This window comes from Lepeophtheirus salmonis, chromosome 7 (assembly GCF_016086655.4).
Source record: "Lepeophtheirus salmonis chromosome 7, UVic_Lsal_1.4, whole genome shotgun sequence".
NCBI lineage: Eukaryota > Metazoa > Arthropoda > Copepoda > Siphonostomatoida > Caligidae > Lepeophtheirus > Lepeophtheirus salmonis.
Window position 1 is genome coordinate 32,907,172 of NC_052137.2, and position 10,097 is coordinate 32,917,268.

Genomic DNA, 10,097 nt, shown 5'->3' on the forward strand with positions numbered 1-10,097 from the left:
TGTTTATTTCTTTTGATGGAACCTTCACGAGCTCGCTTTGCTCTTCTATTAAGATCATTCTCCTCGTCGGATCATCTTTCTTATTTTCATTTACCGATACTGGCTTTCTTTCTAACATTTCGACCTTCTATACAAACCTCGATTTTAGTCTTATAATTCATCCTTCGTTGGCATTCTTAAATCTTTCTGTTAATTCGATCTTCAATACCCTACCAACTGTACCATTTTATGTTTAGAACGATCCAATAATGATGACGACTGATTTTATGTTATTCACATAACTATATTATATTTTATCGTTAAATATTAAAATTAATCAATACATAAAATATAGAACGTTATGGTAAATCCCATATTAATAATAATGATTCGCCTGTCCAGTACCTAGTGCTAGAGTGAGTGACGTTTAACCTGTTTAGTAAATTACTAAAATCCCGACAGAGATCAGCATTCGGTTAAAACTAATTGGCAGAGACTAAATTTAAACCTTGTAGATAAAAATATTATTAATGAGTCGTTAGTTGAACGGAATAAAATTATTTCCCACCTTTCTACATTAAACTAGGACTCATTAAACAATTTATGAAGGAAAATGCTTTAAATATATTGTATCAATATTTCCAAAACTTTCAACTGCAAAAATAAAGGCTGGTGTATTTGGTGGACCAAAAATACGAAAACTCATCAGGGAAGAAGATATTGCCCATAAAATGACCAATAAGGAAAGGAATGCTTGGGGTTTTTTTTCAAAGATGTAGTGAATAATTTCTTGGGGAACCACAAAGCCACAAACTACAAAAAGTGAATAGACTGCTGGAACACTACCAAGTCATGAGATGTTTAATCATTATACAAATGAATTTCCTTCATAACCATTTTGCAAGCTTTCCGGATAATCTTGGTGATCTAAGTGGTGAACAAGAGGAAAAATTTCATCAAGATTTAATGGTAATGGAAAAACGCTATGGGGGAATTAGGATGTGAAAATTATATTTTGTGTTTTTATTGGTGTATCTGAGATATCCTTGTCGTCATATTATAAATTTCCATACTATTAACTCAAAATAAATAGTTAAAATTTACATAGATTAGGATATGATAAAATATGTATACAGAGTTGGTTAATGTCAAGTAAAACACACTCTTCAAGACACTACAATTCTAATTAAATTAAATAAAAGACTGGATGTGACATATGTGATTATAATGAAGTAAAATATTAGATGTTATCCGAACATGAACATTATACAGTTATATTATTAGCTATAATTATAACATATAAATATATTAAAAGTAACGTTACAAGAATATTTGAGGAAATGGAGGTACAAATTACAAACATAAAAGTGATTTTCATTTGCTTAAATTGATTTTCATGAATTAAAGACGAAAATTTCTTATGAATTAGGACAACAAAAGAGACCCAAGATACTTTATAATCAACAAAACATGCTCGAATTCAAATATCTACGAGACAGAATGAAAATTTAGGGGGTGAAGAAAACCGACCAAAACTAAGCTACATACTAAAGTAGAGTCGACTCTTTCCTTTGTTGGGAATTTCTCCATCCATATAGAACAATGAATATATTCAACTGTTGAAACTATGACGGGATGAATTTACTTTCGGATTTAGATACAATCCTATAGATGCAAAAAATAATAATTATAGTTTGTTAATTAGCTACTACAACAGTAAAAAATTATAATCATAAAAACCAAAATATACCAAAATTTGAAATTTAAATGCAATATTACTTTAACATTATTAAACGCCTAATAATATGCTTTATTGGCAAATACCTGAAGAAGTGGAATTTATTGTTCTCCAAAAATAAGGACCAAAGGAAGATACTTCTTTGATCATCCATCTATTATCTTAGTCTTATTTGGAACTCCATATTCTACGATAGACGATGGGATGAAAATTCATCCGATAAAAACTACCAGGCTTGATGAGAGAGTAGAATTGACTCCTAAATTCTCAGGGAATGACGTCATTAAAATCGTAAACAATATCAGATAACGTAGTTCACCACCCTAAAAAAATGGGAGCACACAAAATGTAGCAAGTCATAGGAGATCCTGATATTTTAAATAGGTTTTTTTTTTTTGATGAAAGATGGAATATTTCCTATGATATGAGCTATGTTACTTCTTATCATTATAAATAATTTATAATTATGTTAAGAAGAGTGTCGTTTTTCATAATTTTCCATCTAAAAATGAAAATATGTCAAGTTTAGAAGAAGATACAAAATCAATAAAAACACTTTTATAATCATAAGACACCTTTTTTATATTAATAATGTTCATCGTACTTCAATTTGGTGATTGTCTTAATGATGAAAAATGTATCTCACCGATAATAGTCTCGAATTACTATAGTCTTAAATATTTCTGAAATATGACAGGGGGTGGGCTTCAGGGCTGTAGGTGGGTCAAAAGTGTCAAAAAAGAGTTCAAAAGAAGATAAAAAACTTGTTCAAATGAGTACTACAACGGAGGAAATGGGTTTCTTTCATTGCTAGTGTCAAAAGTGGCCTTTCCACCCTCAGAGGGCTCTTTCAACTCTCTAGATTGTCTGGTTTGTAATCCTGAGAGAATTTGCATGGGTCCCCTTCTTCCTTTCCAACGTTTCGGATTTGCTGACGGCATATAAGGATGTCCCAGAGACACCAACCTGCTTATAATTAATTATTTATGCTTTAATATATCAAAATATGAATTCCTTTCAATTAATTATAAGAATAATAATTGTTAAGATTTGAATGGACCACCCAGGTATTTATAAGAAATTCAATACCTAAAGAGGGACGGTCCATTTGGACACAGAAATAGCTCTCACGTTATTAAGAAAGTGTTATCTGTTTTTATTTGTATTAAAGTGGACATAATGCCTTATTTCAATAATATATATTTATGTACAACAAAAAAGAAAAAATAACATTTAATCCAATGTCCTGAAATGAAATTATTAACCCTATCTACTCAATACAGAGGAAGTCCAATTAAAAGTGGAGGTATAACAATATAAAAATGACGGTAAAAAATCAGTAAATAAAGTTTTGGACCTTTGTTCGCAATATTTTGGGTTCTAAATGAGTCATAACATCTTACATCACTATTAATTTGCAGGATGACTAACATTATTCAATTCTGTAAATTTTGTTTTCACGTCATAATTATATTTTATATATATATAAATATTAATTTTTCTTGTTTTTTTTTGTGCAATTTTTGCCAATTTACTTAGCACCCCCTCCCGATTTAAAACTTTTGCATGAAATTTCAAGTCCCATGAAGCACAGTTTTTAATTCACTTTCCTGTGAATAAAATCAGGATAAGTTTCCAGCAGGTCATGCCTGCTACTAATTTAGACCAAAAACAATACAGCAAAGTTTTAGAGACTTGATTACGTTACGTCGATATCTTCCAATTCAGGCCTAAAAAATCGCTTATCATGGCGCGGTAACGATTTCCATTCACAGTAACGTGGTGATTGTCATCATCGACGAAAAAGTACGGCCCGATGACACCGCCAGTATGCAATCCACACCAAACAGTAATTTTTTTGGGATGTAATGGCGCCTTATGAATCACATGTGGGTTTTTTCCGGCCTAATAGCGCATATTTTGCTTGTTAACAAAGTCATTGGTCAAAAAAAGTGCCTCATCGCTGAAGATGATTTTACGTTGAAAATCAGGATCATTTTCGAATTTTACTTCAGCCCATTTTACGAATTCCCGACGTTTGAAGTGGTCAAGTGGCTTCAGTTTTTGTGTCAACTTGATCTTATACGGGTGTAGGCCAAGATCTTTTCGCAAAATTCGTCACAACGATGTCACAGAGATGCCGAACGATTGAGAACGACGCGTAAGAGACAAATCTGGGTCATCTTGAATTGATGAGCTTGCGGCAGCAATATTTTTTACACTTTGTGCATTTCTTTGTCTCACTGGCACAGGAACATTATGTAGCGTGTATGTGGACTCAAATTTTTTCACCAAACGTTAAATTGTTGATTTTGCAGGTCGATTACGTTGACCATATATTGGCAATAACGCTCTTAACGTTTGGATCAAAGACTCACCAATTTTGTAATAAATTTTAATAATTTACAAGTGTTAATCCAGTACAAAAACAAAACAATAACAAATATGACGTCGTTTCCGAAACCTATCAACGTAAAATGTGAGCGTCCTTATTGAAACCCCCTTTATAAGGGGGTTGGAAGGAACCCTTACTGTTGATTTATATAGGAGTGGTGATGGTGCGTGTATGTTTCAGGCGGGAATGCCTGAATGGGATATATTGCAACACCATTTGGAGGAGCCCCTGAATTTTTTATGGTCGACGTTTTTTCAGTTGACATTCTGTCGGTCGACGTCTTGTTCACTCACCCAGAGGTGGTTAAAGGTGCTCAGGGAAGTCAAAGAGGGTTGCAAAAACGTCATTCTGGACTCAATAGCATCAACAGTTATGATTTCAATTTTAAATATATACAAGAATATTGTATATAGTCAGACATTCATATGAACGACCTATTGCGCTGGCTATAATATGATATGTGGCAATGATATAAAAAGCAAGCTGGGATACTTCATTGCAATATTGCGACAGTATGTTAAACATATCCGTAGATATGAGTATTATAATTTATAATAATTCAAAAAAGTGGTAAAGTGCTTAGGAGCCACGGTTTTTCAGGTAACTGAACCTGATAAAAATTGGTTATTTGATAACACAGATCATAAAAGATACTGAGACATCATTACATGAAAATTATTTTAAAAGAAAAATCGTATTCACGTTGCGAGAATAACAAAAAGAAGAAAGAGATTATCTGGTTAAGAACAAACCTCACCAATTGAAATTTGTTTTATTGTTCATATCAAAATTTGATTTAAAGTACAATTACCCCACGATCCATAGACCGAACTTGTATGTAACATGTTCAAGTAAAAATTTGAACAAATACCAATCATATTAATAACTTGTTGGATAGTTTTTGAGTGGTTTAATGTTGTATTTGACTCATTAAAAAATCCTCAGTTTTTCATTAAAGTAAAAAAATTATTATGCCTTTTCCCTGTTTCATCAAAAAAATCCGAGCCTGCTTTTATGTTATCGCCACACAAGTGTTAACTTTTACAAATATTATTATTTTTTTAATTTACTGTTTAAAATTTTTTGGAAAAGACAAACTTGAAACTTGAGAGCAAAAAAATACACAAATTAAAAAAAGATTTTAAAGGAAATTTTAACAATTTTTTTTCTTAGATTATTTCATTAGGTTTCTTTCATTTTTACATACTGGCAGGACATATTCTATGTGGTCCATGGATCACTTTTATGGTTGTTAAATGTATGCGATGGGGTAACACTCAGCAGCACCAAATTGTATTTGCAAGTGGGTGCAAAAATTATTTTGTAAGAGTGATATTATAGTCATCCAACATTACAAATGTAATTTATGAATATTACACTTACTTTTATATAAATTGATCATTATTAATACAATACTCTAGTATACACAACAAATAAAAAAATTAATTGGTCTTGGTTGCGTGAATAAATATACATATAAAACTTCCGTCCTTTTTTATTTATTTACCCTCTCATCTCAAATTATGGAATAAGATCATAGAGATAAATACATTTTATCCAAGGTTATCGGTATCCCTTATCGGTCTAGTACTTCTAGTGGTTCCGGTTCTTGAACTGTAGAACCAGAACTGACAAAGTTGAACCGAGACCGCAATATATTGCTTATCGGTCTCAGTTCTTGTCACCGATTGTATCATTGATATTTGACTTATTGTATCATACAATTTTTCTTACAATATGATGAATATAATATTCTTAAGTCAGAAATTTCTAAATTTTACAATGACAAGGACCCCTGCGGTAATACATTTTTATCTGAGGCCCATTTATACGAAAAATTTGTACTATGTGACGACTGAAAACAATCCCCAATTCTCTATTTTCCTGCTCCCTACATTGAAAACCATTGTCTTCAGCAACCTTAATTTCTGCCACCCATGTTGGAACTTGGTACACTACGAATTCTACATATAAGGTAGCTGTGGCTCTGTTTGTATCTAATATAATTTCCTGTGGCGATTTTTCTAGTGAAGCCCCTTATTTACCAAACTGAGCCTGTATAAAAAAGAACCGAGATCGGGTTCGAGAACAATATTACTGAACTGAGACTGAGAACGAACCTGTTGAAATGAAAGAACCCATACCGGGACCGATATAACAGCTCAACCTGAAACGGGCATAACCTTGATTTTATCTGTATGGGTAATATACTTTTCAATTAATAAAAATCGTTAAAAACATTATCCAAAACAAACAAACAAACCGTTTCGTCATGATTTTTGTCAACATTATTCTTCGTCAGGATTTTTGTTAGATTTTCGTCATAGTCTTGTCTTCGTCATGAAATAAAATTTCGTTAACGAAATGATTTTGTCCCGTCAGGCTTGACGAAGCTAACACTGTCTATTCATAAAAAAAATCATTTCCTTATCCACTTTTGAAGGAAACTTTTCAGAAAAGTATTCTCCAGTAATAAGTTTATATTCTTTAATTTGTTGGTCATAATGTATATAGTTGAAGGAAACTTTTCAAAAAAGTATTCTCCAGTAATAAGTTGATATTCTTCAATTTGTTGGTCATCATGTATATGGTTTAATTGTATTTTACCAGATCGACCTCATTATTTGTTCAGTCTTCTTACTTACGACTCTAAGTTTTTGAGAAATACATGGACTAAAACATAGCTAATAAACTTGTTTCCTAATTCATCCAGGATCCTGCCATGGACTTCAATACTTTGTTTGTTAAAATGGGTAAATAGTAGAAAATGGAATGAAATCCCCGTCCTCTTTGTGTCACCCTGGAACCAAATGTCGTTGTCATATCATTTTGTTTAATCCCACGTACTCTACAAAACAAACATTCATTTTGTTGCTTATAAATAGAGACCTCAACAGAAAGAATAACATGTAGTAAATATGAGTATAAGACCCTACCAAATTGTAAATTAACTAATTCGGAATTTTTCAGTCTCTTTAGCCTGCTCTTTTTTCCTGGTTTTAAAGAATGAATCAAGGTTTTACTAAGATATATTTTGAAATATGAGGTGTGGGTGTTTATCTGCATACCAAACATATGAAGATATGATACTGATGGTGTGTGCAATCATATGTCAGGATTCGAAAAACTGTTTGGCCTTCACCTATAAAATGAACAACTTTAGTTGATTGATAAATACTCAATTTATGAGAATAGGACTAAAATGATTTAAATAAGTACTATTCTCATAAATTGAGTGTTTATCAGTCAGCACTCAATTTATACGGATTCTTCTGACATGAATTATATATGGGAATGTAAGTGGATTTAAATAATTAGTCATTAAATTATTTATTTATCTTATTATAATGCAAAAATCATACAATTTGTAATCAAACTGTACTTTATCCTGGAAATTATATTTGCTACATGAAAGAGAGATTACAGTATTTATTTGAAGATAATATTGAGTGTTTTGAAAAAAAGTTAGAAATGTAATTAAATTTTACCCCTTTTTAATTAAAAAAATACAAAAATCATGATTAATAAATTCAATTATTAATATTTGGGTATTTTATTTGTTCTACATGGTTATACGTTGCTTCCTGTATTTATAACCTCATAGAAACTATACGTTGTAAGCTCAATCTGTTGTATCTAGTTGATAGCTTGGTATTTACTTTATAATAATGTTTTTTTATTTTCACGTGATTAGAGTAAATTATAGTGACTTGAAATATTCTTTGCAGTAAAAAATGAAATTGACTCGCGAACACTTTTGTGCAATCTTTTTTACATAACTTTGGACCCGTTGGTCCATTAAAATCTGAAAACTTACTAATTCAATAATTTATTAAGCTTGTGCAGTTGAAACTAATTCATATTTCGATATATTAAAGGATAAATAATTAGATACAAAACAAAACAAACCCGACCTCTCTAGCTTACGTAGAAGTCGAGAAAATACAACTTGAACGTGATCGACATCTTTCCATTCGCTCACTCCAATCAGTTGGCGTCTCCAAGAGCACTTGCTACGCCGGCAGCAAGTCTGAAACATTGGAGAGGAGGAAGGGCTCTATACATAAGGTCAAATTGGACCCAGAATGGTTAAAGAAATCGATTAAGGTCAATTCTTTATGTTCGTGAGGGTCCATGCAAGAGATCTTGCATTCACACAACTGTCCAGAGAGCTATCAAAAAAGTAATATTAAGTTGGCGCAACCTGTATATTAAGGAATTTAATTTTCTACATCAATGAAAATTATTCACAGAATTTTTTGGTACGTCCTGTTATAAGCATATATTTAGGTATGTTCTTCCATACAAGCAAGTCCAACATAGCATCATGTATTTAGCAATATTTATTACTAGTAGTAGTTGTTATATTTGCATGTTTTTACAATTAATCATATTAAACCAAATTTTTAAATTTTTTATTTAATCACCCCTTATTTGAGTCATGTAGATTCGTAGTAGTATTTACTGTTGTTAATTACCAATGTACAAAAATAACCCAAGAAAGACAATGTATTCATGAGAAATCTTCCAACGACAGTTTCTTACAAATTCAATGTATCGGCTTCGATTCAAGGATTGAATTAACAAAAGTAATTAAATCTATAAATGTGTGTTAAAAAGAAATTAGAGTCGTTCAAACACCAAGAAATGTATTCTGTACTGAAAAAGAAGAACATGTTGTTATTACAGGTAGACTGAGAGGATTTCATCAAGTATAATTTTTCTCAAGAGTTAAAAATATCAAAGAATAATTGTTTTATTTTATTATTTTAAAGCCAGTCTTGAGAGTCTACCTTTCAAGAGCCCGACCATATATGCATTGCCCATGTTCCACCAAAAAATGAAGAAGCTGAAGATCAATCAGGATTCAATATAGCAACTTTCAGTAGTAGAAGAACACGACAGCTTATAGTCATTCATTGCAGTTGTATGTGATGGTTTCAATACAAACGTTGGGACTTTACCTGAAATCATAAGAAGATTGGAGCTCTCGATTGGAAGACCAGTACAATGGTTCATATGCCTAGTACATATGAACGAATTACCATTCAGAGAAATTTTTCAATACTTAGATGGACCACAGAAAGGACCAGGATCTTATGAGGGACCAATAGTAAAGGATATCTAAAATGATGTATCAAAAAGACCAATAGTTGAATTAACTATTATTTCTATTAAAAATCTACCTTTGCACGCGCCGTCTATGTAAAACAATAAAGTGATATGGAAGGGGGGATGCCAATATTGCTCCATAGAAGCCAGGTTAATAAAGCAACAACAAAAATTATAAATATTTATTTATTTATTTTGGTATGATTAATAATGTTTCTTTATACTTTTTTTTTCTTTATACCAAAAAAGTTTTCCATCACACAGAAGTAGCAATAACTTTGTCTCGGAAAATATCATTTATCTGCAAAAGCTCCTTTTATCAATATGCAACTTTCAAGATAAGAGGAATTACTTTTTTAACGTGCATAACTTTACTTCATTATCTTTTTTCGTAGATTTACCCTATTAATATAATACTCAATTAACCCTCTGTTAGTTAATGTATTAATAAACTAGGGTAAAATATTACTCCAAATATTTAACAAATTTGATTACAAGATACATCGATGCATCAAAATTGGTATTGGAATCAGCAATAATCGTCATTTTAAGTTATTAGAATGGGCTTATAATTGCCGATTCCACCTATACCTATGAATACTTATTTATATAGATAATTTAGTAAAAAATTAATTTTATTTTTAATCTCATTATTTCCAATGGTCAAAAATAAAAGGAGGTGAGGATCATTGTAAAGAGTGACCTATGTTTAAACTTTGCCCTCAGGAAAAAATTATGTATTCTTTAGTATATATTTTAAACTGTGACCTGTAATAATGGACTTGTAGACCATAATTCAGGTAATGACATCTCCTTCGTCTTAAATCAAATTTATAATTTTTGTTGTAAGTCGTAAAATGCAAAAATTGTATT